General features: G+C 38.0%; 1 long non-coding RNA gene across 1 annotated transcript in view; it reads left to right on the top strand.

The window, feature by feature from the left end:
• Positions 1-15,184, top strand: part of LOC138113818 (uncharacterized) — a 183,367-nt gene that overhangs the window by 131,428 nt on the left and 36,755 nt on the right. The gene's annotated exons all lie outside the window — the stretch shown is intronic.

The following is a 15,184-nucleotide window of genomic DNA, read 5'->3' as shown; positions in this document are numbered from 1 at the left end:
ATCAGTATGCTCGCTGTTAACCAATATTGTAACACTCTTAGCAGTAATTCATCTAGTGGAAATATTTCACTATACTCTAACTTATGGTTCTCAAAAGAATTTGAAGCTTCTGGGTTTTTTTTTCTCTTTTTTTTTAAACTGTTGCAGTCCTTTGCTACTCTCATAAGCACAAATGGGTACCTTACATTACTACAAACATAAAAGCTAAATTGTATTGACATCAGATGTTCCAGGGTAGATTTTTGACAAAAATGGAGTGTGGACTGTTTTGGTAGCCCTAAAGGGATAACTTAATGAGTGCCTTAGTTTCTGGTATATTTTCTTCAACATTGCAAGCAAGCATACTTTTTTTTTTTTTTTTAATTACTTGATTGAAGACAAGGTAAATCTTTCCAACTATTAAATGAGACTAACATGCACATCCCTTCTTCATAAAAGCAATGAAAACTTGTATTTTCTCATGTGATCAACAGCTTTGCTGTTTTTTTTTTAAACCAAACAAAACTATACCAAAACAAAAAAACACTTCTGCCGCATAAAGAGGAATTTCCTAAAGACATCTGGGGTAAAGATAAACAATATTTGAGAGTAAGTTTTAATATCACTCTGAGATAGTGATCAGTCATACTGGTTTTTTGCCTTTTCTACCAAAAAATGTCTGTGGAATCCTCTTGTTCTTAGAGAGCAGGAGATCATAAATGACCAAATTTCTCCTGCAGTCTGACAGCTGCCTGGTTTCATTCCTGAATGACTTTGCTGTTCCTGAAGCAACTCTATAAAATACAACAATAGTCTAGCACACCAATGAGTCTGCTTCCCAAACTAGGCAGCCCCTAGAAATCTGTTTGGCTTTTGTTTTCAGCATAATCTTTAAGCAAATGTAGAATTCACCTGCAATAATGCAGAGTGTATTTAAGATACTACAAATATCAGCGAGCAACCTTTAATAGGACATAACAGTTGTCAGGGTGTGTTGGTAAAGGTTTCCCAGAAGGGACTATATTTCAGCTAGAAAAGGGCAAACCTGCCAACTTATTTTGAGATTATAAGCACAATCAGTGAGAATGTTCCACCAACTGCACAAAGAGATATTGAAGATAATACTTCATCTTCAGATGAAGCATTGCCCTTTCTCCAAAGTAATATCTAATTATTAATGCTTGCCCAAGAATAGCTGTGCTGCTTCATGTGTCTCACCTTTTTAATACCTGCACTTTTAGGCTTGGTCTTTAGGATTGGTAACATCTAGCACAACCTTTAGAGTTTAATTTTTGGTATAAATTATGTAAAGAAAAATCATTTATTAACCACTAACAATAGAGCTAACAGGTCACCCTTGACAGTGACTAATAATCTTCAAAGAGAACTCCATGATGAAAAAACAATTGCTGAGACACTAGTGACAGCAAATCAGAAAGTTATTAGCACACATCATATTGTTACAGCTAAAACAGCATGACCAAGTCTTTTTTGAGAGAATAAAGGATTTAAGAAGGTAGGGGAGATGCATTTAAAAAGTTTGGCTTTCTCTCTGCAAGTAGGGGGTGTGAATGAAATAGTTACATGCATCAAAGGAAAGAAAGGGCACAATTATCCATCATAAACAAGCTTTAGGAGAGTTTTATCTTCACTTGATACTGATACTTTCTACTGGTAACTTTTTCTGTACAGTGGGACTTGGATGAGCAAAGCACTGACATTTACAGCAGTTATACAGAATAAGAGAAGAACATGGTAATGTCTATGTTCCTGCAGAACTCCACGCCTTGGCAAGTGTGAGCAGGTGGTGCTTTCAGACATGTGAAGAGGTGTCTCTCCCTCTGTAAGACCAATGATCAGAAAGACTTGGATTCTGGGAGCTTGTGTCCATGTTTTTTGTTTGTGGGAAATCTGTTATTCCTGCTCTTAAGTAGGTGCAGGAGAGCTATAAATGATTTTTCTTGTGGGAATTGTCATGAGGTGTTCAGGTATTTCTAAGTTCTGTGTGCTTGTAAAAATTGAAGAACTTGGCTAACCTTAAGAATTAGTAAATAGATGAACTCAAGCTAGACATATTTCCATTTGGTGTCTCCATCCTACCTTTTCTAGTCCTGTAAAATTTTATGTCTTTCTATTCAGTGTTACAAAAACATACATACTGAAAGTTAACAAAAATGCTCTGATCCTTAGTTAAGCTACAGATGTGCAAGACTCCAGATGTTAGCTTAAGGCTCAGATTCACTGCAATTTCAAGCAGAAGCTCTCAGTTTTGTATAGCAGAAGAAAAATAAGACTTTTTTTCTTTTCCTCTTAAAGGTCATGTTGTTTTTCAGAAAATGTTCTCAATATTTCTCCTTTAGTCACATTGGGATATTACCCTCTGAGGGCAGAAACCCAGTGGGCTTCCTTTGATGGTCGAATTGTTCTTCATCCTTATTCAGTGTGATGTGCTGTTTCCTACAGAACTGAGGAGCAAAATTGACAAGATAACAATGACCAGTCATCTTGTTTCAGCCCAGCCTATTCATGAGTATTCATGTTACAGTCTGTAAGGATTAGTTGCTTCATCCTCCTAGAAACAGAATTCAATAGAACCTGATTTTTCTGGAGATCGTCATGTCTAAAAAGTGGCCAAGAGTAGACAAACTGGTGAAACAATTCATTAGACAAGTGGACAGGGAGATGGACTGGAAAGAAGATGAACTGCTGGCTTCAGTGTGTTGTGATAGTGGCTTGAAGTCTGGCTGGAGGCCAATCACTGGTAGGATACCCCAGGCTCAACACTGGGGCCAATACTATTATTCCTGACCTAGACAACAGGGCAGAGTGCAGCCTGAGCAAGTCTGAAGGAAATGTGAAACTGTGAGGGGTGGTTGATACACCAGCTGTCTGTGCTTCTGTTTGAAGGCGTCTTGGTAAGATGGAGAAACAGACCAAGGAGAAGCTCATGAAGTTCAACAAAGGCATGTGCAGGGTCCAGTGGAGAATAACTTCACGCACCAGTACAGACCAGGGGCTGGGAAGCAGCTTTGCAGAAAAGATGCTGGGGGGCCTGGTGGACCAAAACTGTTGAACATGAGACAGTAATACACCCTTGTGGCAAAGAAGGCTGTATTAGGAAGAACATTGCCAGCAGTTCAAGAGATGTGATCCTTTGCTCTAGTCATGCCTGCCACATCTAGAGTTCTGTGTCCATGTCTTTCCTCCTCAGTACAAGAGGAGACATGGATATGCTGGAGCAAAGGGCACAGAGATGCTTAAGGGAGTACATAAAGGGACATATAGAGAAAAGCTGAGAGCTGTGATGGTTTACCCTTGAAGTAAAGGCCCAGCACAAAAAAAGCATTTGCTACAGGGAGAGTCAGAACACAGGAATAAAGAGAAACTCTACTGCCTGGAGAGGTTGTAGAGTCTCCAGCCTATGAGATATTCAAAACCCAACTGTGAACTGTCCATGATTCTGGACAACTTGCTGTATTTTGAGCTGAAGGGTTTGGACTAGACAGTCACCAGAGACTCCTTCTGAGACAAGTTGTGATTCTGTAAAGTTGGTACAATCCATGAATCCCTGGTACAGTGCTAAATGGAAACTGTTACAGCCTTTTCATGGAGCATGAGGCCAGGTGGTTATTTAGCCTGAAGGTAGACACATTCTGCTTTTGACTAGGCTGATCCAAACAAATAGGAAGAGAACTGCAGTTTTATTGTGCCAGATCTGTTTTCTAGCTGTTTCCACAATATTGACCCACTTAAATGGAGATAGAAATTAAGTTTCAAGTGCTGAAAATATCCAATTAATAGAGATTGCTGAGCAACTCTTTTGCAAAGCTCCTAATCTGCAAACACTTTTCTAATCGATAGCTACTTCTCTTCAATATAACCCCAAGGTGACTATATTCTGTCAGCTGAGAGTGAGACATGGAGATCTTGAAAACCTGGAAAGATTAATGTCTTTGGGAAGAAATTAGATTTTTTTTTTCCTCATCCTCTTCACTTACTGATATAATAATCTCTTAGTTGCACAATGTATCCAAAGCACTCTTTTTCTATTGTTCATGCTATGATTCAAGGAGCATTCCCTGATGGGACATCTGTTGGTGGGTAAATGCTTGCACACCTTCTCCAAATCCTTTGGGTCCTCTACTTCAGTCATTTTCTAAGTCCAAGCCAAGAAGTGACATGTCTAGAGAATTTCCAGTGGTGCTGTTAGTGGATTGAGATATACTGGCAAAATTCAACCATGTGCATTACAGTGTATTTTTGCTGTAGTAGGTTTTAACCTGCATTTCATGATGAGGAAAGCCTCTTTGAACTCACCTGCAGTGTATAGTGGTCTGACTAATGAATATTCATGCAGAGAAAATGGTGCCTGCTCTGATGGACAGAAGAACAGTAATTGGTTTCAGGATTGATAAATGTGTATGCTGCAGTCTACCTCAGACAGTGCACGCTGGAAACATTAGCATCCTGCTTCCCTTGTCAAAGCTCAAAATGAGTGGAAACAATTTAAACTTTTTTTTCTGTGCAAATTGAGTAAGTGACAGTTGCTAATTTTACACCATTTATCTGCCAAGTCTCTCTCTAGGTGGCAGAAGATTGTTGCACGTGGTGAATTTCTTACTTGGTGTTGTCAGGGGAAAAGTGTCACTGGTTGAGATGATGCTCCTGACTAGCATGGAATTGCTTTTATTTGATTTCAGAGCACATCAGAAGTAGCTGGTTCTCCTCTATGACCCTGATCAGAGAGACACCTGTGCTCAGTACCTGTCACTCTGCCAGTGAGAGCAGTAAAGCTTGTTCAGCACATTGCTCCAAAAGGAGCCACAGTCACACCAGACCCCCTGAAATCTCTATGCCCATAAGATGCAGATAATCAAACAGAAGAGGAACACCAAGGAAACAGTCAAATTCACAGATCCTTAGGGAAAAAAAAAAAAAAAAGGCAGGAATTTCATGCTTCCAAATAGCTTCTCTATTACATCTTTCATTTATTGAAGGGAGGTGTCTGTTCAAAAGACAGAGGAATAAACATTCAGGTGACAACAATATGCTACAGCCTGCAAGACAGAGATATCTGTTACAGCAATGCAGTGGAATTTCAGATTGAAAGACAGGATGAATTCTTGCATTCCAAAACTGAAATGCTGTATATGAAACTTGTTTATTTGCAACGTGTTTTTCCTGAAATGTATCAGTATTTCAAGAGCACATACTAAGAAAACCAGATGGATTTACAGATGGAACAAGGCTGTTATGGATTTGATATCGTATTTTTGCTATTTGAAAGTAGGAAAAATTGCTCTGATATGTAAAATTGCTGATTAATATCTAAGCACTTACACGTGACAATCATTGGGTAAATCACTATTTTACTGCAGGGATTACACAGAGAAAATGTAAAACACAAAAAAATTTCTCTTCATTTATCCACATAACAGTGGAGATAAGAAATCTTTAAAAAGGTGAAGGTAGACTGCATAAGTCTGTCCTTAGTCAGCTTATTCTAAAATATAGTGGGATCACATTTAAAACCAATTTTAGCCCATTGATCAGGTGGAGGTTGAAAGATGAATAGATTTTTTTTTAGTCATTAGAGTAGCAGTCCTTTGTATCTGGCACTTACCCAATGGTCTGCCCTGTGCCTTGTGAACATCATTTCATCACTTCTTGCAGGGCAGCAAAGCTGTATTATAAGATGCTGTTTCTGATGGGCCAGAAAAAAACCAAACACTCAACAAAATCATGTTTTGCAAATTTACATGCAACACAGCCTTTCTGAACCTGCTTACTTCTCTCAAGTCTGGAATTGAAATGTTTTTCTGCAACTTGGGGATAAGCTTAAGAGCAGACTGCACTCCTGCTCTCTGTGTGTGTACATGTGCCTGGGTCTCTTATTGTAGGGAAAAGCCTTTTTCCTTTTCATGGCTGCTGAGATTTATGCAGTTGGCAGGCATTTCAAGTTGTAATTGTGAGTTGTTGGATGTTAACCCAAACACTTTCTTTCTTTGCAGGCATGGAATAAGCAATAGGGGGGGAAAAAACAAAGGGGCAAAACAGCCTGATTGGTTATGTAAACAAATCAAGTGACTACTGCTGCCCATCAAGTTTTTCACTGCAATAGGGACTCCCTTCTCCTGGTGAGTTGCTGGTGCCAAGACTATTACATGTTGTACTTATCATCAAATCAGCTTTCTATACTAATTAAATCTCTTGGAGTTCTCTTTTAGCATCTCTTGTGCAGATTGGCTGTAGCTTTGGACATAAGCATAAATACGTGCTTGTGTCAGTGTAAATTCTCTGTACCATTTATTTTGATTCCTGGAATGTGAAAGAATAGGGCTTAATATTTTCAGCTTCTTTCTGCTACTTTAATTAAAATCAATAACTGTCACTGTGATAATGGATGGTCTTCCTGGACAAGAGCTATTGGCCTGTTCAGAGAGAATGGAGTGAAGGGAAAGGAGTTGTAAGATTGTGAATTGTCTTACCTACTAGATACGATGTTGAGATCTTGCAGAAACTAATTTTTTGCATTTGCTATTGAAAGAAAAGGATACATGGGAGTGGGTATTATTTAAAAATAAAACACTGGTCAGGAGCTGTTTGCTTTTTAATATAGTCTCAGAGCTGAATATGGGGATTCTAAGCATTGACCCTGAGTTTTGCCGATGTTGTATTTCCAACCTGAAGGGATTTTCAGAATAAATGGGAATCACATAGAGAACTCTATCACTGCTTAGGCTACATTTTGACAAACAGTCTTCATTCTGGGTACTGACCACTGTATCTCCACAATTCAGTTAAAAATTAATTTTTAAAAGGTGTATTTGAACTACAGGTCTCACTTGGGAATAAATGGATTTTTTATTTTAAGGTATAGTTTATACTGGTTTTTTTTACACCAGGCAAATGCAGAGAGTCTTCCTGCATGTGGAATTGTTTAATGTGCAGAAGACACCCCTGATATGATGCATGTAAGAAATGAATATATCAAATATATCCTGTAAACAAAGCAAGATATTCTATTAGGCTGTGTCTTTCAGAAAGATAAAATGCAGTTCAGCAGTGTCAGAAAAATTTTTTGTTTTTCTCTTATGCTATTCCTTTTTAGTTAGTCCAATCTTTTTCCTCATTCATTTTTCCCACAAAACTCAGCTTATCAGAGTAATTTTTATGGCCACTTTCTTTAAGGCAGCAGAACTTCCATGAGTGAAGAATGCTTGCTTTAGGATTTGAGGCTGTAATGTGGGAGTGGTCTAAAACCATAAAGTAATATTAGTGGGTCTTGGAAGGGTACTAGTTTGCATTCATGGAAAAACAGAACAGTGAAGTTCTCAGTTAGGCTGCCACAAAGCAACACAGCTTTTAGCTTATCAAAGGATGCAGAAAACAGAGAGCATAATTTGGATGGCAATTAATAAAAATCGACATAGCTTTGTCTGAAGTCCATTTAAACTTTATATTAGCCACAAAAAGGAAGTTATTAGTAAAAATTGAGTTTTTATCAAGAAGTTCTTAAGTGGGAAGATTGATTTCTCTTTCTGGCTTTTCTGTCATTGTCTGTCTTCTCTGTATTCCACACAATTGTTTTTTATTCCTGCTAAGCCAGTTGGACCATTTAGTGACTAAAGTCTCATGATTCAGTGTGTTCATACCGCCATGTCTATCTTAATACTTACTTGATAGGCAGGGCAGCTTCTGAGAATGGTGCTGTTGGCAGAACAATAAATGCAAGGAGAATGAAAATAAGAAAAAAAAAGTGGGACTGTTGGAATTAGAGCTGTTTGGAAATCCTGGTAGTGTATTGTTAGTTTTCCTTATTTGTTTCATAAAACACCTTGACACCTTTGTCTGCAGGTATACAAAGCTGAGGACAGGTTGCTGTATCCAAATGGCTGAGAATGCTGTTTTTTCTGCTCGGACTGGCCTCTAATGAAACTGAGATGAAACAGCATGAGTCCTTTTTGTTACTAAGACAGCAATGCTTGAAGTAACGTTACTGATTCTCACTGGGCATGATGTTGGTGGATGAGATGGACAATTCAGTCTTATCTCAGAAATAATGTGAATGCGTAAAGAAACATTAATCAAATATGATAATAGATCTGCTCATGGATCTATGCTCCCATTTGTAAAAAACAATGTTTTTTTTTCAATCAGGTGTTATAGCAGGTAGCATTTCATTTGTCAGGACGTAGGCTAGTGAAATCTAGATTAATAGTGAGGTGATTTGTGTTAACATGCAGCAACTGCCTGCTGCAGCTACTAAAAGCTGAATCAAAAGTGTTCCATTCTATATATGTTTCTATAGTTTTAGACATTGTAGCTTCTGTTTGACTATGTCTTGTGTCAGAATATCAATATTTCTTGGACTGGTGTTGAATTAGATTTACTATAGTGTCTCAGAATTAACTATTACCTCAGGAAGGAGGTAAGTGGAGTGTCTTCTTGTTAGTGATCATCTCCTAAAATATTGGAGGTGGGTGAGCAGAAGACAGAGTCTGGCATTTGTTCTATTTTTTGCTTAAAAACATGCAACTGCATTTTAAAAATTATCCATCATTTTAAAAAAGAGTTTTCTCTTTTAACTGAGCACAACGTGGTGTAGCTAAATCATGTATTACTGGATATCATTACATGTGGATAAAACATCTTGCCATTATGTTTTGGATCTTGATCATTGTGCTTACGCTGAACTCCTGTCCCTGTGATTTTTGCTAGGTTCTTGTTACAAACTAGGAACCTTTTTGACTTTTGTGTATGATGTGACTGTAATTGAGGTCACATTGCAGATTTCAACTGTGATTTTTTCTTAGAGCCCCAGCATATGCTTGAGCCCCAACTCTTCTGGTCACTCATGCAGCAGAATTCATTGTCTTTCTCCAGAGTGAAGCTGTCCAAATGTCTCATCTTGCCCTGTAAAAACTGAGTACTTGAACTTTTATAATTGCCTTTAGCACAAGCATCTGGAACCTTTCTACATGATTTTTGCAATGTACATGCGAGGCCAATGATGGGAAACTGGGATTAAGAGAATTATTCATGTTTTTGCTGTTAGGAAATGGAGAAACTGCAGAGTCTCTTGGCAGTTCCCTGACTCTATTCAGACTTGTCCACCACAAAATTCTGTTGTTATGTTGTACCTACAGTGTTATTCAAGTGCTGCTTTAAGAAGCTACCCTGAAATTGGTAGGAATCGAGGTGGGAGCAATCACTGAGTAGGATTAGCACTGCAGGCCACATCAATTTTTCTGACTAGTATGGTGACTTGCGTTTTATCCATGCAATATGTTAGTTATTTATAAACATTCTGTATTCTTGCTAGCAGAATATGAAGAACAATGGAGATGATTTCATGCATCAGAGTGTCTGTGCACACAATAAAATACCAGGAAAAGGAATAAATTTGGGGAGTATGGGAAGGCTGGAGCAGAATCTGATGTGTAACTAGGGCTTACTTTATGAAAAAACCCTCAACCAATCAAACAAATATCTGAAGACTAAAGAATGAAATATCCTTTTGGTTACATGGAAAGAAGGAATTTTCACTAAGACTGGCTGCTTGCTGACCTGGCCAAATACATGTAGAACATAATTTTAAAAATTATTGCAAGTAATGTGTTTTATTTTCCACAAATTATTTTTCTGCCTGGTTCTCATTTTGTTTACTGTTAAGGAGATGCCGGGCAAAAACCGAGTTATTGCATCCATGCAAATGGGATGGCTCATGCTTCTTAGCTGGTATTAAAGGGAGTAGATGATAATTACTTGACATATTGAGCAATAGGGGGTTTATTTCTTAGTCTCTCTAATTTCATTGTTACAGAACACTCTCTTATAATGTAATGAACAATGGCATTCATTGGTTTTTATTATAAATGCAGAAAAAAGTCTTGAAGAATTCAGAAAAGTCCATGTTTTGTGCCTTTATGTGTTCTGGACACTGGTATTTTTCAAGGGTTTTCTGACAAGGCTTCTTTTCACTTTTTTGTTTTGCACAGTTTTTCCTGAATGAATCTTTCTTTCGTATAGACCTTCCCTGACTGCATTCTGACCTTTTCTATTTACAGCTGCTGTAAAGAAAGACACAAATTCTATGGTGATAAGGATTGGACCAAATGTCGACCCCACCTGGAAGTGAGATGCTAAATAGTTTTAGGGTTGTTTTGCGAGCTCATACTAATTATTATTTGTCAGCTCCCCATGAATTGGATTAGAATAGTGGTTGCATATAAGTTTGCAAGGTCTATTTTTGTTGATCCTAAGAGCAGCATCTTGCACCTTTCACAAGAAAGAGCGAACAGAACTCAAGCTCTTATGAAGTTCACCAAGTGCAAGGTGCTGCATCTGGGTCAGGGCAACCCCAGACATGAGCACAGACTGAAAGATGAACTCATTTGAGAGCAGCCCTGCAGAGGAGGACTTGGGGGTTCTCATGGATGAAAAGCTGGACCTGAGCCAACAATGTGTGCTTGAAGCTGAGAAGGCCAAACACATCCTGGGCTGCATCCAAAGCACTGTGGGCAGCAGGGCAAGGGAGAGGATTCTGTCCCTCTGCTCTGTCCTTGTGAGACCTCACCTGGAGAACTGCATGAAGCTCTGGGGTTCCCAGCACAGGAAGGACATGGACCTGCTGGAGAAAGTCCAGAGGAGGGCCATGAACATGGTGAGAGGGCTGGAACACCTCTCCTATGAAAACAGGCTGAGAAAGTTGTGACTGTTCAGCTGTGGAGAAGAGAAGGCTCTGGGGAGAGCTTAGAGCAGCCTTTCGGTACTTAAAAAGCTTTTACAAAAAGAGCCATTTTTTTTACGGGCAGACAGTAATAGGACAAGAGGGAATGGTTTTAAACTTAAAGACAAGATTTAGATTAGATGTTAGGAAGAAGCTCTTAACTGTAAGGGAGGTGAGACAGTGGAACTGGTTGCCCAGAGAAGTTGTGGATGTCCCATCCCTGGAAACATTTGAGACCAGATTGGATGAGGCCCTGGTCTACTGGGTGGCATTCCTGCCACCCAGGAAATTGGGAACAGGATGACTTTAAGATCCCTTCAAACCCAAGCCTTTCTATGACATGACTCAATGATTTTCTAAATTCGTAATTCTAGATGAAAAATGTTTAGCCTCAAACAAATAGTTTTTATGGGTCTTTTCCAAATCAGCAATAACTATAATGTTTTCACAGGATGTTTCTGAGTGCATCTAGTTATGGATGTTCAACAAAAACTCCTTGGATACAGCAATTTCTGAAGCATTGTGATTCCACCTTCTAAATGAATAGCTTTAATGTGCTGTAGCTGTCTATCCCAGTCATCAGGTGCTTTATAAATCATGGCAGTTGATAGCATACTGGGTTCCTGGAAGGCAATTAGACAAGACTTTTTTAATATTTTTCCCCTCATCTGTCATTCCATCTGAACCTGTCTCTTTTTCATATTAATTTTAATGTAAACCTTTTTTGTTTGTTTTTTTTTTAAGGCTACGTAGTGTCTGCAGCTCAATGCATTAGCGGTGCCCTGCAATCTGGGGCAGACAAGTTCCATATCAGTAATTTAATAAGGCATACATAAAACAAAACAGCATAGATTTATTTTGTTTTAAAATTGAATAGGGTCAGCTGTGTGAGCAATGTATCTGCCAGCTACTGTCATTGTCCTGCCTAGGCAAGCTCATTTATCTTCGTTAGTAAACAACTTAAAAGGCAAAGAAGGTGGATGGCTTAAGGGAATGTTATTAGGACACAAAATCTCTGATGTCTTGCCTAAATCCAGGCTGAATAACTTATTAGACATCTCCCACCAGTAGGCAGTTAGGGGATGCAGCTAAATATACCACTGTTATTAGCAGGTGACAGTGGAACAGGCAGTTGTCACAGCTGGGAGGTCAACACAGTTAAATCAATCACAGTCAGGGTGTCTGCAGAGAAAACAATAAAGGTGCAAGCTTGTAAATTCTGACAATCACCAACATTTGAGGTGCATGCATTCAGTTGCAGTCTTAAAATTTAAGGGCCAGTGGCTGTAAATCTTAGGCATAGCTGATGAATCTAAAATTTTTTTCCTTTTTAAACCTAAATTCTTTGGCATGTGAAATGCTTTGTGTTCTCTGGTGGGAAACAATATGATTTGTGATATGTGAAGCAGTTTAAATAAGCCACAACAGTAAAAATTAGTGAAAAGGTTGTTTAGTTTTCCAGTCACTTAATTTCCCCTGCCATCAATTCAGTAGTCCTATGACAATTAATATCACACCAATTTGGGAATGTAGTTTAAGTTTGGATACACAAAAGTGCTGGATGGTGGGGAAGGGCGTTCTCTGCTGAAGAACCACAGTAAAACCACTATAAATTAAAAACATATAATCTGCCTGCATAAAAGCCAGCATGAACTTGCAAAGCCTTTCTGGGGCTATTAAAATGATTGTATTTCCCAGCAGAACTCACTACCCTAAGTGCATCCCTGTGGACTCCAAGAACCCCAGCTATATTTTGAGAAGTGTCTCAAGGGCTGCTGCTTCCGCTGTGTCTGAAAGGAGCATTCTTTTGCTCTTTTTCTGGAGACATCACATACTTGAAATGATGTGTTTAGAGGAGAAAAAGAAGTTATAGAATATACCAGGTGTTATGTCAACACCTGCAAAGCTACTTGTCATGTCAGCTGTAGAACTTGGACAATTCTACTGTGAAGAAGTTTGAAACACTTGAATGATAAAAATTGATACTAGAAAACTCTTACTGGGGTCATGTACGCTTCTCAGTATTCAGACTGCAATAAATCTTTCTAGTGCTATTGTCCCTTTTTTCATTGAAGGAGAATGTTTCCAACATTCTTCTCTCTTTTGCTCCAGAAGACTGTTTCACAATACACTATGCCTTACTGTTTCCCTAATTTCTGAAAGTTTTTGCTTTTTTGTATATGACTAGAGATAAAGTTGGTTGGTTTTATTTTTTTTTCTTCTGTGAAATTGATAATGATGGGAATGTGCATTTCTTGGATGAAATTAAGTACCTGAATCAGGCCTCAAGTCTGTTCTATAGAAATGTTCTTCAGCTTTGCACATAAAGAAATGCAGTGAGATATAATGCTTCTGCTTTTTTCTTATTTATTCTTTGCAACATGGAACACAATGTATGGTAAAAAGTTGATGAAACAGAGGTCAGCAGAGAAGCCTAGAAAGACAGTGAGAGCTTTTCCTAGGAAGCTGTCAAAGCAAGGAGTACAAAGTGTGGCATGGGCAGATGATACTTGTTCACTATCTTGCTAAAGCTGCAGATTTCTCATGAGCAGCAATTTTTTTTCAGTGTTCAAGGTGTCAGAGTGCAGGCACCTTTGTTGGAAGATGGTGGCCTGTGTATATGAATGCATGATGGCTACTTGCAGAAAACACTAGGAAAGAGTTGAAGATGCACTAATTGGGCATTTGGAAAATCAGAAGCATCTGAATAGCTGTTTTGACTCTGTGAAGTTGACAACAGCATTGCTTAGATCCATTCTTAAACTTCCCAAGACTCCCTCTCTCACACACCTGAGAAAAGGATGAGAAACAGTGCTGATCTGAGGTTGTTCTGCTCACATTAAAGCATTGGGGTTCTTTAAAGACAACTGTGGCTACTGTAAGAGTTGTGCTGTAACTTGGCCTACCAAAAGAGCACAGCTATGCAACCAAGTCTCTGCATGAAGAGACTGGACACAAATTAATATCAAAATTGTGTGGTTTATATTCCACAAGACTTAAGCAACTAGGTAAAAATAATTTGACAAGAATTTCCCCTATTACAGAAAACAAAGACAAGTGGACTTGCACAAACAGGAAGAAAATAAAATTAAAAATATAGTTTGAAACTTTTTTCCATGAGTTTCACATTGTCTAACATTATATTTTTCTTAGTTACTGAAGAAAAACATTTCTATTGAAGCATTAAAGATTAAAGGGCAAAGATCAAATGTGCTGTATTAATATTTTTAAACATATTTTTAAAAATATAAAAATATTTATGAAAGATTGAAATTATTCAAAGGTTGTAAGTATTCCTTCAGTACAGATTTCTGAGATTATTACTAGTAATAATAGTTTTGACTTTATTATTGGATGAAGAACTACATTAACGATATCATCGTTATTCTAAGAGGAAAAAGTAGAGACCTCAGTGCTTTTAGCAGTTCTGATGCTGTTTCAGTATTTCTCATTTTGCTGCTCTGACTTCTTTGTATGAAAACCAAAGGAATATGAAAGAACTGAAACAACAGGATGTTTCTGTTTCAATGGCTGATGGCATATGTTTGTAACTACTGTATCAGTGGTTACACTGCCAATTTATGAAAGAATAAGCAGACTTCCTACAAACAAGAGTAAAAAGTAAAAGTCTTTCTTAGGTAAGGATTTATCTGCCAAATTAATAGGCAACTGTTGATGTTGCTGTAGAGTTAAAATAAGTGTACAGTATATTGAAGCCGTTGGTTGATAAAGTAGGAAGCTGCAGGAATGAAGGAAAAAAATACAGGGTTTTTATGTTACCTGTTATCTCAAAACAAAATGTGAGTGCAATCAAATTGATGAAGGATTGAATAATATTGTTCTCTAAATAATTTCCTTTATTGTTTTCCTGATAAGCAGTCACTCAAGGAGATCAAGTTAAATGTCTCCATATTCTGACCTTGTTACATGTTGGAAATATGTCAGAAAAAAGGGTCAAAATTTCCTAGTTGTATGTTATTTTCCTCTGGGGGTTTTTGCTTGTTTTTTTTTTTTTTTTTTTTTTTTTTTTGGTTGGTTGGTTGGTTTTTTGGTTTGGTTTTGTTTTGTTTTGTTTGCTTGGCTGGTTTTGGTTTCAGTTGGGTTTTTTTCTGGTGGTGTGTGGTGGGCTTTTTTAATTTTGGAAAGCAGTTGGGAAGAGCTAGCCAGAGTTTATCGGTTGTCTGACTACTGTGCTCTCTGAGAACTTAAGCTGTTGAATGAGAGAAGTGTGTCTTGGCACTTTGTTTGTATAGTTCTTAAGAAAGCATTTAACAAAAAGAAGAAAAAGCTAGGCCTATCAGAGATAATTTTGTTATCTGTTAATACATCACTGAAGTGAGCCCCGCAGTCAGAGCAACTCATGGTTCTTAATAACAATATAATTCTGTAATCCTTGTGCACTCAATGAAACTAGCAAGGTACCATCCACTTTGAAACATTCTGCAGGTAAGACTAATAACTTGAGCTAGAATT

This window comes from Aphelocoma coerulescens, chromosome 1 (assembly GCF_041296385.1).
Source record: "Aphelocoma coerulescens isolate FSJ_1873_10779 chromosome 1, UR_Acoe_1.0, whole genome shotgun sequence".
Lineage (NCBI taxonomy): Eukaryota > Metazoa > Chordata > Aves > Passeriformes > Corvidae > Aphelocoma > Aphelocoma coerulescens.
The sequence above is the reverse complement of the archived record's forward strand: the minus strand, read 5'-3'. Positions and strand labels throughout refer to the sequence as shown.